Source organism: Capsicum annuum, chromosome 9 (genome assembly GCF_002878395.1).
Source record: "Capsicum annuum cultivar UCD-10X-F1 chromosome 9, UCD10Xv1.1, whole genome shotgun sequence".
In the NCBI taxonomy this organism is placed as follows: Eukaryota; Viridiplantae; Streptophyta; class Magnoliopsida; order Solanales; family Solanaceae; genus Capsicum; species Capsicum annuum.
In genome coordinates, this window is record NC_061119.1 from 107,038,299 (window position 1) to 107,051,217 (window position 12,919).

A 12,919-nucleotide genomic window follows, 5' to 3' on the forward strand; every position below is an offset into this window, starting at 1 on the left:
CTTTGCTGACTAGTTTTCACATTCTTAGACATAAGGGTGATTGCGAAGTTAACTATACTTAGGGCACCATCCTAGAAGTAGGAGTATCTAATTGAGGTATTATATGGTTTTAATTGAAACATTCATTACGAAATTGAAAGGGTCAACGAGTAACATCCTTGAGGTTTTGTTGACAAAATACCTTAAGGTTTCTAACATAGCCTGCCACATCACCAATATTTTGATTTTACATCAAGTCATCACACGCTCATGCATACGTCTCCCCTAAGAAAGCATAATACCAAGATCCAGTATCAAGATGTCAAAATTGTTTTAAATAGAACCCACATGTTCTTTTCATTCCCGATTTTGTGTGTTAATACGATGAGTAAATAGGCTCACTAGTATAAGTGTGCAATGCGGCCTAATTGCTTCAACCTATTGGAATATGAGCCTTTAAGAATCACCCCTCACCGTGATCCAATGCTATTACATTGATTTTCTTGAAATCATCAATTGCCTATTTACCTTTCACCATGATGCGGTCTCAAGTTCCAAGGTAATTGCTTTTTTTCATATTATGTTTTGTGCTTTTGTTGGTCCACTACAGTCCTTTGTATTATGTTTCCACTTTCTCTGAGGATTGAATATCATTTATGTATTCATCATAATAAGCTCAATAGGCCTCCTATAACATTAAACACCCCTAATTAGTGCTCAAAATAATCATACATTCAATATGATCAACTAAAAACTCAACCATGGATAATAGCTTTCTCTTCTAGACTCCAAATGAACAATTTGACCCTAAACTCGAGTGAAAACATCTTTAAACCTTGTAAACATATACTTGGAAATTTAGAATCATATTTATGTTATATTAACACATTACACCCAAGAATTGTCCTCAAAACAAGGCTGAATAATCTAGGATAACCATACTATAGTGCATACATACACTAAGCATCATTTATAGATGAAGGGAAATTCTCCACGTCATCAAAGTCATAAATGTAAGGAAAGTCTTAGTACTTGTGGCAGTGTAAATTTGGGATCACATTGTACACCATTGGCAAATTCTGAATATCCATATAGTTGGTTTGCCCATATAGAGCCAAAGTATGAGACTAAGGCTTTGGTTCTAGCCATAAGTTAGTGAATTATGCATGGTGAAAATTCAAAATAAATACCCCCTCTATCAAAAGTTTAAAAAAAATTACAAATATGAACATGAGCTATTTCGTAAGAAAACTTTTCCTATTCTGGTGAGTCCAAAATCATTGGCTTGTATATATTGATATATACTCTATGTTTATCTCTAGCGTGAGGGGAAAATTGAGCCACCTTAGCGATTTCACATTCCATGTGCGGTGAGTTTGATTGACTAAATCTCATGTATACTTATGTCATCTAGAACTAGCCCCATTAGTCTCTCAAGTATAGTTTTGATTGTATTTGGTTGGAGAAATTATTGTAGGACATTTTGTTGACTTTTGGAAGCCCACTTTAGGTCTACCCATGCATAAATGTTATCCTTAGTCACCCATTTTGAGCCTTTAGACTTTTCTTAGACAAACATATTACAAGCCTAAGCCTTTTACCTTTTTTCCATCTTTTAAACCATAGCCTCTTTGAACATTAAAATGCAACTTGAGGCTAAAAGCCTACGTTGGGGGTAGTGAAAATTGAAGAAACAAAAATTAGGCCACAAAATGTTAGTTAATGCCTACATGCTTAAGCATTGAAACTAATGAATACGAAAGATAAAGAATCCAACAAAGGAAAGAGTTGCATGAAGTTTTCAAGAAAGAGAAATGTAAGAAAATAGGTGGAACAAAGAAGCAATAGTAGGATTGTGCAATCAAAAGAATGATGATAAAGAGAAAAAACCCATAAAAAGACTGATCAAGTAGTTTGATGTAGATGTTCAAGGAAGGTGTAACCAAGTTATTCCTAAAAGATATCCTACGCTAACTCAAACCTTTGTTAATATCTTAATAAGACTTTTTAGATCTTCAACCATTTGCTTTCATTATAGTGGATATTGAAACTAGGGGTAAGCCTATGGTATAACACTTGTTAGCATAGCGAGTTCTTGTGAGGGAAAGAGTTTTGCACTTAAGATTCCTTGTGCATACTTGGTAGCTTGGTGTGTAAATTTTTTTTCTTCTTTTGAGGAGGCGTGTGAACAAGTTGAGGTATGCGATTTTTTCACCTTCCAAGAAATGAGGCAAAGGGAGTATAGCTTGGTGATGATCAAAAGTGAGTCACTTCTCGAGTATTGGTGGTTTTTGAATTTTTTCTCTTTGAAGTCTTTTGTATTATTAGATATTTCTTTTTATTTAGAGAGGTGAGGTGAAAATATCTTAGACCATATGCAAAGAGCAACATGTGGTGGTGACTAAGCTTAAGGTCAATATGATCATAGAGGTATGAAATATGGGCATTAATGTATGGTGTCTCATGATGAGAGGTAGTGTTGCTTGAGGATAAGCAAAACATTAAGTTGGGGATGTTGATGAGTAGTGAATTTACTACTCATTTGCACTCAACAATTGTGCACGCTACCATGTTTTGAGTGAATACATAATACATAATTATGATTGAATGCACTAATATCCACATTTTATAGGTATATAGTTGATGAGAAAAAAGATATGGATTGGAGCTACAAAGGATGAAAAAGGGAACAAGGAAGTACAACTGAAGATCTAGTGAAGATATAGCCTCAGTTACCACATTTGGCATCTGAGGGCCGCGATCACGGTCAGTCAAGTAGGTCAACCTACCATGATGATATGACACTAACCGCAGTCACTGTAGTAGCAGTCGTAGTTAATCTATTGGGATCGCGGCCTAGTGAAAAATCAGCCCAAGGTTAAATATCTAAATGCACATAGTTGTTTCAAAAATTTCCAAAAAAGAAGACTCAGACCCTACTATACATTGATTCTACATCCTTTTTGCAACTTCTAAGCATTGTTCTAGATTTTAGGGTCCATATTTGGAGGAGAAAATATTGCATTAATTTTTGGTAAAGGATACATTGGAGTTTTTTCCAAGTGGAGGATTGACTAACTCTTGTTGAATATTTGTGGATATTTAAAGGTTGAGGTAACATTCACTTAGTCTGCCATAGATCTAATCAATGGAGGTTATTGGGTAGATTTGGTTTACTATTTCAATGAGTAGCTAGTTTTTCCTCTTGGGGTTATGCTAGAGTAGGGTGTAAATATGTGTGAGATGTGATTTACTTGGGTATTTACTAGTTTGTTGTTTTAGGTTTTGTCATTGCTTGACTAAATTGGTTAGGACTTGTGGGTAAAGTCTCAAACACCGAATTAGGGGTTATAGGTGAAAATCCTAAGCTATTTAAAGCCTAAACCATCCTTGAAAAAAGGGTTTTGGTGAACTTTAGAAACCTAAATTATTCTTCAAAGAGGGATGTGGGAACCAAGGTAATAATAGATAATTTATGAGCATGGTTGAGTAGGTTTCACAATCTTAGACATAAGGGTGATTGGGAAGTTAACATAACTTAGGGCACCATCCTAAAAATAGTGGTGTCTAATTGAGGTATTAGGTTGTTTTTATTAAATCAATCATTAGACTACCACATCACCAACATTTTGATTTTGCATTAAGTCATCACACGCTCATTCATAGGTTGCCCCTAGGAAAGCATTATCACAATATTCGTGCCTTATTAATTAGACTCTAATTATTCGTAGTCCTGAATTAATACTAGAAAATCACATAAAGAAATATTTTTTGTGACAATTCACAAACCCCCCAGCTTTTATCTTTTTCTTTTATTCAAGTTTTGAATTTATCCAGTATCCATTGTTTTGAGCTAATTTGATCGCCACTTACATTTTTTCCCATAGATTCGACTGCAACTAAAAAGTTGGGTAAATATATTTATGACAACCTCCATCACTTACATTGACGTTTAAGATGAGCATTATAAAAAATAGCATAGATGTCAGGAAATTTTTTTACGTATTAAGGTAGTTAGGAATTCTAGCTTTCCTGCTTGAATTCAAACATATAAATATTTATTTGTTATTTTTTTATTTCATGTGTTAGGTAGATTTTTATTTTATTTTTCTTTTATCTATGGAATCTTCCGATAAATATGATTTTGGTAGTTGGAAGTCCTATCTTGACGATCCATGGGCATATTGTGATGGACCCCACTTCGTAAAAGATTGCACATATGTTCCTCAGAGAGAGATGGAACTACCATCTCGATCCTATTGGGATTATGATTGTTCTTTGTGTGCTGGTCGAGATGGACATTAGAGTGATTGTCCGAATGCCCCCTCTCCTTATTATTCTAACTTAAATACTAGTTCTTTTTATGTGTTTTATAGGTCTTATGATCAGACAAAGGAAGAGGATACTAGGTCTAATAGTTTTGAAAAAATACTTCAAACCATTTTGAATAGGGTAACTATAATAGGGGAGAATGTTTAAGACATACATAAATCTAATGAGGCATTTGGAATGGAAATTGTCAAGATGGAGGAAATGGTCAAGGAGGCAACACTTGCAAATACATTACTTTTCCTACTTTCAAACACGAGGTCGACCAAGAAGAGAAACTAAACTATAATGATGATCCTGGTAGAAAAGAATCCTCGGTGATTTACCAACCAACCAAACTAAATAATGATGAAGATGCCAAATTAAAGGAAATAGTACTAGAGTCAAAATAAGATCCAATGCACATCTCTTATGTTGACACTAGTTCATTTCATGGTAAAACTATTATGGAAGAGAAAATTCCAAAATTAAGGGTTAGACCTCAATCAAAACACTTCTCAACATTATTCTTAGAGGATGTGACGAGAATCTATACACCTAAGAAAATAATGGATTATGAAGTGAGGAGTACCATCCCTATATATTATGATTTTACATTCATAAAGATCATTTGGAAACCCCACCATCAATGGCCAAGATACTCAACTTCTAATGTACAACTAGTTGCTTATTGAAGTCCTCACCTTTTCCCAAGGAGCCAAACCAAAAAATAAATGTGAAATTAGGTAAAAGTTTTAAGCCCTCAATATGGAGAGATAGAAGCTCCCTCCTCACATCCTCACATCATTAATGTTTTATCTTGGAAGATCTGAATTATTCGTCCCTATACCGCTCACTGCATAGTGAACAAAAGTTATGATGGATATTCAAATATTCTAGGTGGAAGCACAAAAGAAAATTGGGGAGACATCGTGCCGCGATGTTAAACTAAGCACTCAATGGGAGGAACCTCATCAATCCACGAAAAGTGGCCCTTATTGTTTTATTCATGAATGATAGATTAGATTTTTTTTTTGTTTTTATTCATGTATAATCTATGAAATCGTGGTGCTATGAGAATTGTTGATTAAAATTGAAAAAAGGGATGGTTTGAAAATACTATGTTTTGAATTGAACAAGGGAGTGCAGAAGACCTTAATTTTGGTCTCATTTACCGCAATTACGGCATGTGGCACTACAATCACATAGGTTGCGTGACCGCGATCACGGAACATGGACCGTGATCGCAGTCAAATGATATTAAATGACCATCGAGCGTATTTTCTTGAACGATTTTTTAGTATAAGCTAGACTTTGTTTGGCTATCATTTGCAGCAGAAAGTCTCTTTGCATACACATGACGGCTATCACTGATTTGCATGCACCGATAATTGCTTGCATCGTATCTAGCATTGATATGAATGTAGAAAAATATTGTGCTTTCAGATTGGAGGAATTTTAAGAGCTAAGTGGGTATATTTATTTTCTTTCCTTCCCTTATTACTGAGTTATGCAAGAGACCAGAAGTGGAGGAATATGTTGCAGATACCTGGGTACATCCAGGTCCCTACATCTTCTCAGAAATGATCTAGGGTGAGGGTGCTCCCAGTTAAAGTAAAAATAAAAAAGTCGACTTCATCAATTCAGCAGCTAAAAAGTTAGAGTCATGCATACCATCCACTGCAGGGCCCTTGCAGAACATTAGTGTGGGTATCAAGGCCATCAGGGAACTCGTTTCAGGTTTTCCTTAGGGGTTGGGAGAGCTATCCACTAGGTGTCATTCGTATTTGTCTCTCGCATATTATGATAAGTACAAGAAGGAGAAGAAGACATAGGGAGCCAGTGTGTCCAGGATCGAGAGAGCATACTCAGCATTGTAGGAGTCTTACAAGGATTTAAAGGAGTCACATGATAAGAGGAAGAAGAGGGAGAAGAAGAAGGACATGATATTCACTAAAATATGGTAGAGAGTTAAGGGCCTATGGAAGGTCCTACAACACCACAATAGATTTCCATCTCCCTAGGTTGGGAGTGATGATGAGGCCCCTACTTATTGGTCAGCTACTTCAAATGGTGGAGATAATATGGAGTCTGCCAGAGAGAGCACTTTCTGAGGCTAATTCAGTGAGCACCCTATTCTCTTTCCTTATTGTCTATACAATGGGGGCTGTACTAGTTTTTTAGTTGGGGCTGCCTCTGTATTATTCTAATATTTTTCTTTTTATTTTTTGTATTGTTTGATAACATTTTGGATGATGTTTTAATTTTTTGTAGTAGTTTCTATATTTGGGCACTCTGATGGTGTCCATATTTTAACAGATTATCATTTTGATTTTTTTTTAGATTTTTCTATTACTTTAGTTTTAGTTTGATTATGGTGATGAATAACGAACTTTGCCCTATCATAGATTTGTGATGACATTCTTAAGGGTAAAGGGTCGTGTTTGGGCATTGAGTTATAGAAGCAAGGAAATTCTGAGTTCCCGAGGCATCAAAGACATAAATGCAAGTGACGTTTGAGTACCTGTGGCATTCTAAATTTTGGATCACATTCTACACCATTGTAAAGTCACAGTATCCATATGGATTGTTTGCCCATATGGACCAAAAGTTGGAGACAAAGGCTTTGGCTGTACCTATAAGTTAGAAAATTATGTATGGTGTAAAATGCATAATAAATACCCTCCTCTATGTTAAATTTTTTAAACATCAAGGGAATAGACGTGAGAAATTTTGTAACAAAAATTTTCCTCTTTTTGTGAATCCAAAATCTTTGTGTTGTAAATAATTATAGATACTCTATGTTTATCCCATTCGTGAGGGGAAAATTGAGCCTCCTTAGCGAGTTCACATGCTATTTACAATGAATTTTTTGGTTAAATCTCATGTATACTTGTGTAATATATAACTAGGCCCATTAGTTTCTCAAGGATAATTTTGATTGTATTTGGTTGGAGAAATGACCGTAGGAAATCTTTGTAACTTTTGAAGGCCCACTTTAGCCTAAAATTCCTACCCGTGCATAAATGTTATCCCTAGTCATCCATTGTGAGCCTTTGGACCTTACTTAGGCAAACAAATTACAAGATGTAAGACTTTAAACTATTATCCTTCTTTTGAACCATATCCTCATTGAATTTAGAAATGCAGCTTAAGGCTAAAAGCCTATGTTGAGGGTGGTAAAAATTGAAGAAAGAAACTTTGGGCCATGAAATGTTACTGAATGCCTACATGTTTAAGTAGTAAAATAAATAAATAAGAAAAAGAAAGAACCCAACAAACAAAGAAGTTACTTGAAATTTGCCAGAAAAAGAAATTAAAGAAATTTGGTGAAACAAAGAATCAATAGTAGGCTAGTGCAATCAAAAGAATGATGACAAAGGGAAGTGGACCACGGTCAAAGGATTGATCAAGTAGTGTGATGAAGATATTCAAAGAGGGTGTAACCATATTGTTCCTAAATGATATCCTTCCCTAATCTAAACCTAAGTTACAAGCTTAATAAGACCTTCGAGATCTCGAACCATTTTTATTCATTATAGTGGCAATTGAAAATATGGGAAAGCCTATGGTATAACACTTGTTAGCATAAAGAGTTATTGTCAAGAAAAGTGTTTAGCACATAAAATTCCTTGTGCATACTTGGCATCTTAGTATGTGAATTTTTTTTCTTATGAGCAGGCATATGAAAAGTTGAGGTATGTGACTTTATCACCTTTCAAGAAATGAGGCAAAAGGAGTATAGCTTGGTAATGGTCAAAAGTGAGTCACTTCTCAATTATTGGTGGTTGTTGCATTGTTGCTCTTTAAAGTCTTTTGCATCCTTAGATATTGCTTTTTATTTAGAGGGGTAGAGTTAAATAGCTTGGCCCATGTGAAAAGAGCTACATCTGGTGGTGACTAAGCTTAAGGTCAATGTGATAATTGAGGCAATAAATTTAGGTAGAAATGTGTAGTGTCTCAATATAAGAGGTAGTGTTTCTTAATGACATGAAAAGCTTTATGTTGGAGATGTTGATGAGTGGTGAATTTACCATTCATTTGCACTCTCAACATTTGTGCACACTACCATGTTTTGAATGAATAAATAAGACATAATTGTTATTGAATGAACTAATATCCATATTTTTCAGGAACATAGTCGATGAGATGAAAAGATGTGGATTAGAGCAACAAATAATAAAAAATAGAGCTAGAAAGTGTAACTTAAGACTAGGAGAAGGCGTAGGATGAATTACCACGGTCGCAGTCTTAGGGTAGTGATTGTAGTCAGTCTAGAAGGTCAACCTACCACGATTACGTGACACTGACAACGGTCGTTGTAGTTGCAGTTGAGATGAAGCTGTTGTGATTGTGGCTTAGCGAAAAAGAAGCCTAAGGGAAAAAATGTAAATGCACACAGTTTTTCACAAAATTTCCCAAAAATAAGTCTCAGACCCTGCCATTCATTGATTCAAAATTTTTCACAACTTTTGAACATTTTTCTAGCTTTTATCCTCCATACTTAGAGAACAAAATATTGCATTAATTTTTGGTGAAGAATACATTTGTGTGGTTTCAAAGTGGAGTATTGGCTAACTCCCATTGGAGATTTATGGATATTCAAAGTTTGATGTAACATTCACTTAGTCTTCTATAGATCTAATCAGTAGAAGTTATTGAGTATATCTTGTTTACTATTTCTATGAGTAACGAGTTTTTCCACTTGGGGTTATTCTAGAGTAGGGTGCAAATATATGTGAGATATGATATACTTGTGCATTTACTAGTTTGTGATGTTAGATTTTTTTATTTCTTGACTGAATTGGTTAGGACTTCTTGGTGAAAGCCTAATATACCCAACTAGGGTTTGTTGGTGAAAATCCCAAGCTTTTGAAAGACTAAATGATCCTTGAAAAAAGGGTCTAGGTGATCTTTAGAAACCCACATCGTCCTTGAAAGTGGGATGTGGGAACCAAGGAAATAATATAGAATTTATGAGTATCGTTGACTAGTTTTCACTATGTTAGACATAAGGGTTATTGTGAAGTTAACTATACTTTGGTCACTATCCTAGAAATATGGGAGTTTAATTGAGGTATTAGGTGGTTTTGATTAAAGCACTCGTTAGGTGCTTGAAAGGGTCAATGAGTGACACCCAATAGGTTTTATTGATAAACTACTCAAGGATTTCAAGCCTAGCCTACCACATCACAACAATTCAATTTTGCATCATCTCATCACACGCTTATGCATATGTTGCCTCTAGGAAAGCATAATCCCAAGATTCACACCTAATTGATTAGACTCTAATTATTCGTAGCCCAGAATTAATACTAGAAAATCCCAAAAAGTAACATTTGTTGTGAAATTTCACAAACCCCTAACTTTTATCTTTTTGTATTCTAGTTTTGAATTTACAAGTATCCATTGTTTCGAGCTAATTTGATCGCACCTCTCATTAATCACCTTGGATTAGACCCCAACTCTAAAGTTGGGTAAATATATTGATGGCAACCACTTTGAACTTAAATTAACGCGTAAGTTGAGCATTATCAGTAGGTCCTTTGTGATTTTACTATCCTTGACGCATCTCTAACAAATTTTTGTAGAGTGGACATATGAAATCATAGCCTTCCTAGCCAATTATCTATGTTTTGTTAAATGGGATTTCATATTGGAGCTCAACTTTCCTTTCATTCTAAATTTTATCTCATAGGTGAATCTGAAAGAGCCAAAAAATATAAAAATGAAACTCTAACATTTGGTACCGCACCTCTGAATATGCTATTAAATAAGCTAATTGCCTATGTGTAAGGCTTATACTAGAATCCATTTATACTCCCACCCATTCCTTGCCTCCATCTTCACTGCATCCTAATAAGAGGAAACTTTATCAAAAAATCATAATACTCACATCAATAAGCATAAAGGGGAATATAATGTATGGACAAAATAGTGACATAGAATCTATGAAACACAAGGAGATTAGCACATAGTGCAATTAGCATATGAATATGCAAAACTAATAAGCCTATGACTTATAGACGATTGACTTTAGAAATATGTGATTCTCGATAAGTAAGCTATCAAATCATGTAGCAGATCACCATCTGAACCATAAACTATGTGAACAAATGAACTATGAGACATGTATCATGACGGCAAGTTAATTAAAAGACCTATATTAAGTGAGCAAGTGGGATAACACATTGTGAAAATGGACTAGATGAGCGCATAATGTTGAGGACTAAAGTTATAAAAATATGTACAACATATACACCATATAAACAAGTGGGCTAAAAAAATTAATCCATATAATAAAGTGAATTATGAAATAAAAATTACATTAAGCAAGTGGATTATAGCACATGGATAAATATACTTACATGTGAATAATTATACAAAGCAAGTAGGCTATGAGGAATGTAGAATCTAAGCAAATGGTATATGAAATATACAACATGCATGCAATTTATATGTGATAGTTTAACTTAGGAGTACTAATTCAAATGCCTATAGCACACGATCAAATTAATCTATGATGCACCTAAAATATGGACAGGTGATCAGTTGTAAAAAAATTGTATGATAAATTATGTAAAGGAAAATTTCCTATGAAACATATAGTAATAAATAAGGGTTCAATGAAGCAATAAAATCTACATGCAAGTATTAAATGACATATGTTATAAGTGATAAAATAATTCACAAAAGACATATAACCTACAAGTTTAAAAGCTATAGACCATGTCACATGTTTAATTATATAATAGACTAGATTCTTTGAAAACTTGGAGTCATCTTAAGGAATCATTGTGCCCTATTAATTGGCAAGCACACTACTACTAGTGCTAAATCACGGGTGGTATAGTTTTGCTTGTGCTCAATATTCACCTCAAAACAAATGAAATTGGTTTCCCCATGTTATATTTTTAACTTCCAAAGAATTCTCCTTATATGTCCTTCCTTTTGAGTCGATGTAAATGGGCTATGATGGAAAAGAAATCCTTCAATATTAATTTGTAGGAGTAAGAGGTCAAGGTAAACTTTATTTTTGTTAATGGCCTATGACATCATTCTAATTGATGTTTAGTACTGTATAAAAGTTCAAATAAGCAAATTACAAGTGAAATTTAAAGGCACTATAGAATATATACTCTTGTCTATTAAAAGCTGAACTTGTCAAGTGTATATGAACTTATATCATGATTTATAAAATATCAAAGGTCATCCACTTCAGGATTAACTAAATAAGTATATCCAATCTAACTAATTTTTCCATAACAAGTTAGGTTAACAACTTACAGCTTAACAGATGATGGTGATCCAATACCACTAGCTATGCAATTTAGATTGTAATATCCGGATCCAAGTGAAAAAATAATACTTTAAACTTCATGTCAAAATTAATAAGCTATCAGAACTCTATATATGTGAAAAAACAAACTTTTCTTTTAGTAAGGACAATAGCAATGCTTTCTTAGGTGTTATGCAAGGAAAAATGTATATCTATTTATCACCTTCTCATTTCTTGTATTAATACAACTAGCTATCAAACTTGAATTAATATTGTGTCATTTAAGTGTCACTCCTACCTGCTTCGAGTCTAACAAATACCATTTTTATTAAAAACTACAAGCTTTATGTATTCTAATCACACTATAATTAGCCTAGCTGATCATAACTTAGGTCTAAATTATCAACATTCCTTTTTCAAACTTAAGATGTAGTCATATACTAATCTTTTCTATCCAAAAACATAGATCTCAGTGGGAATCAATTATACATATTCCTTTATATAGAGCAATTGGAAATGCCAATCCCAAAGTTTTCTAACCATATTAAGGATTGTGTATATGATTATTACCTATTTTGGGTGGTCTGTCACTTCCTGAGGCTACCCATTGGTCATGAAATAGTGCTTTAGGCCACAAGTGACCCCAAGCTAACCCATGTACTAGTTCCTACTTAGAGTACGGAATAAAAATGTATATTGAAATAGCATGTGCGGAAGATAAACTGATGAAGCATGATCCAAATATGGAATACTGATATAAAAATAAATAACATATATGAAAGACAACTGATAACATCTAAAATATAAATTGAATATCTTAATATCTAATATGAACATGAGTGTAATACCCCATACTTTTTCCTAGCTTGGAATTATTTCAAGAATGTTAGAAACTTACTTTGAAATAGGAATCCATTTTTTTACGCATGGAATTTTTAAGATTTTTACTTTTTATCATGTGGAAAATTGAATTAGCTTTCCAATGATACCAATTTTTTCTAAATTTAGTATCAGAGTGAAAATTTATGGACATCTTACCGAGAGCTACTACACCTAGGTACGATGGCCAGGTTGACGGACCATTGATCTAGCGACGAACCATTGCCTTGACTATTGCAGCCAAGGCAGTATAACAATCTTCTAGATAAGGTGTGATAGAAAAGTTGATGGATCATCGAACTTACGATGGATCGTCGCCCAAGCCGTCGCTACTTAGGTAGTAAGTCCCTATACTGGTCCACCTATGATGGTCAAAATGACAGACCATCGATCCAGCGATGGACCATTGCATGAGCCATCGCATATCCCATCCAGTTATTTTTAAGTCATTTTTAAAGGGGATTTTTGGTCTTT

At 34.2% G+C, this 12,919-nt stretch overlaps 1 long non-coding RNA gene across 2 annotated transcripts in view; it reads right to left on the minus strand.

The window, feature by feature from the left end:
• The window catches only part of LOC107841954, a 51,465-nt gene that overhangs the window by 11,261 nt on the left and 27,285 nt on the right, over positions 1 to 12,919 (minus strand). The window contains exon 2 of one of the 2 annotated variants that reach the window (XR_001665521.2): positions 10,043 to 10,136. This is a non-coding gene — a long non-coding RNA (uncharacterized LOC107841954). Of the gene's footprint in view, positions 1 to 10,042; positions 10,144 to 12,919 lie in introns of both variants that reach the window. The other variant, XR_001665520.2, reaches the window with a different exon arrangement.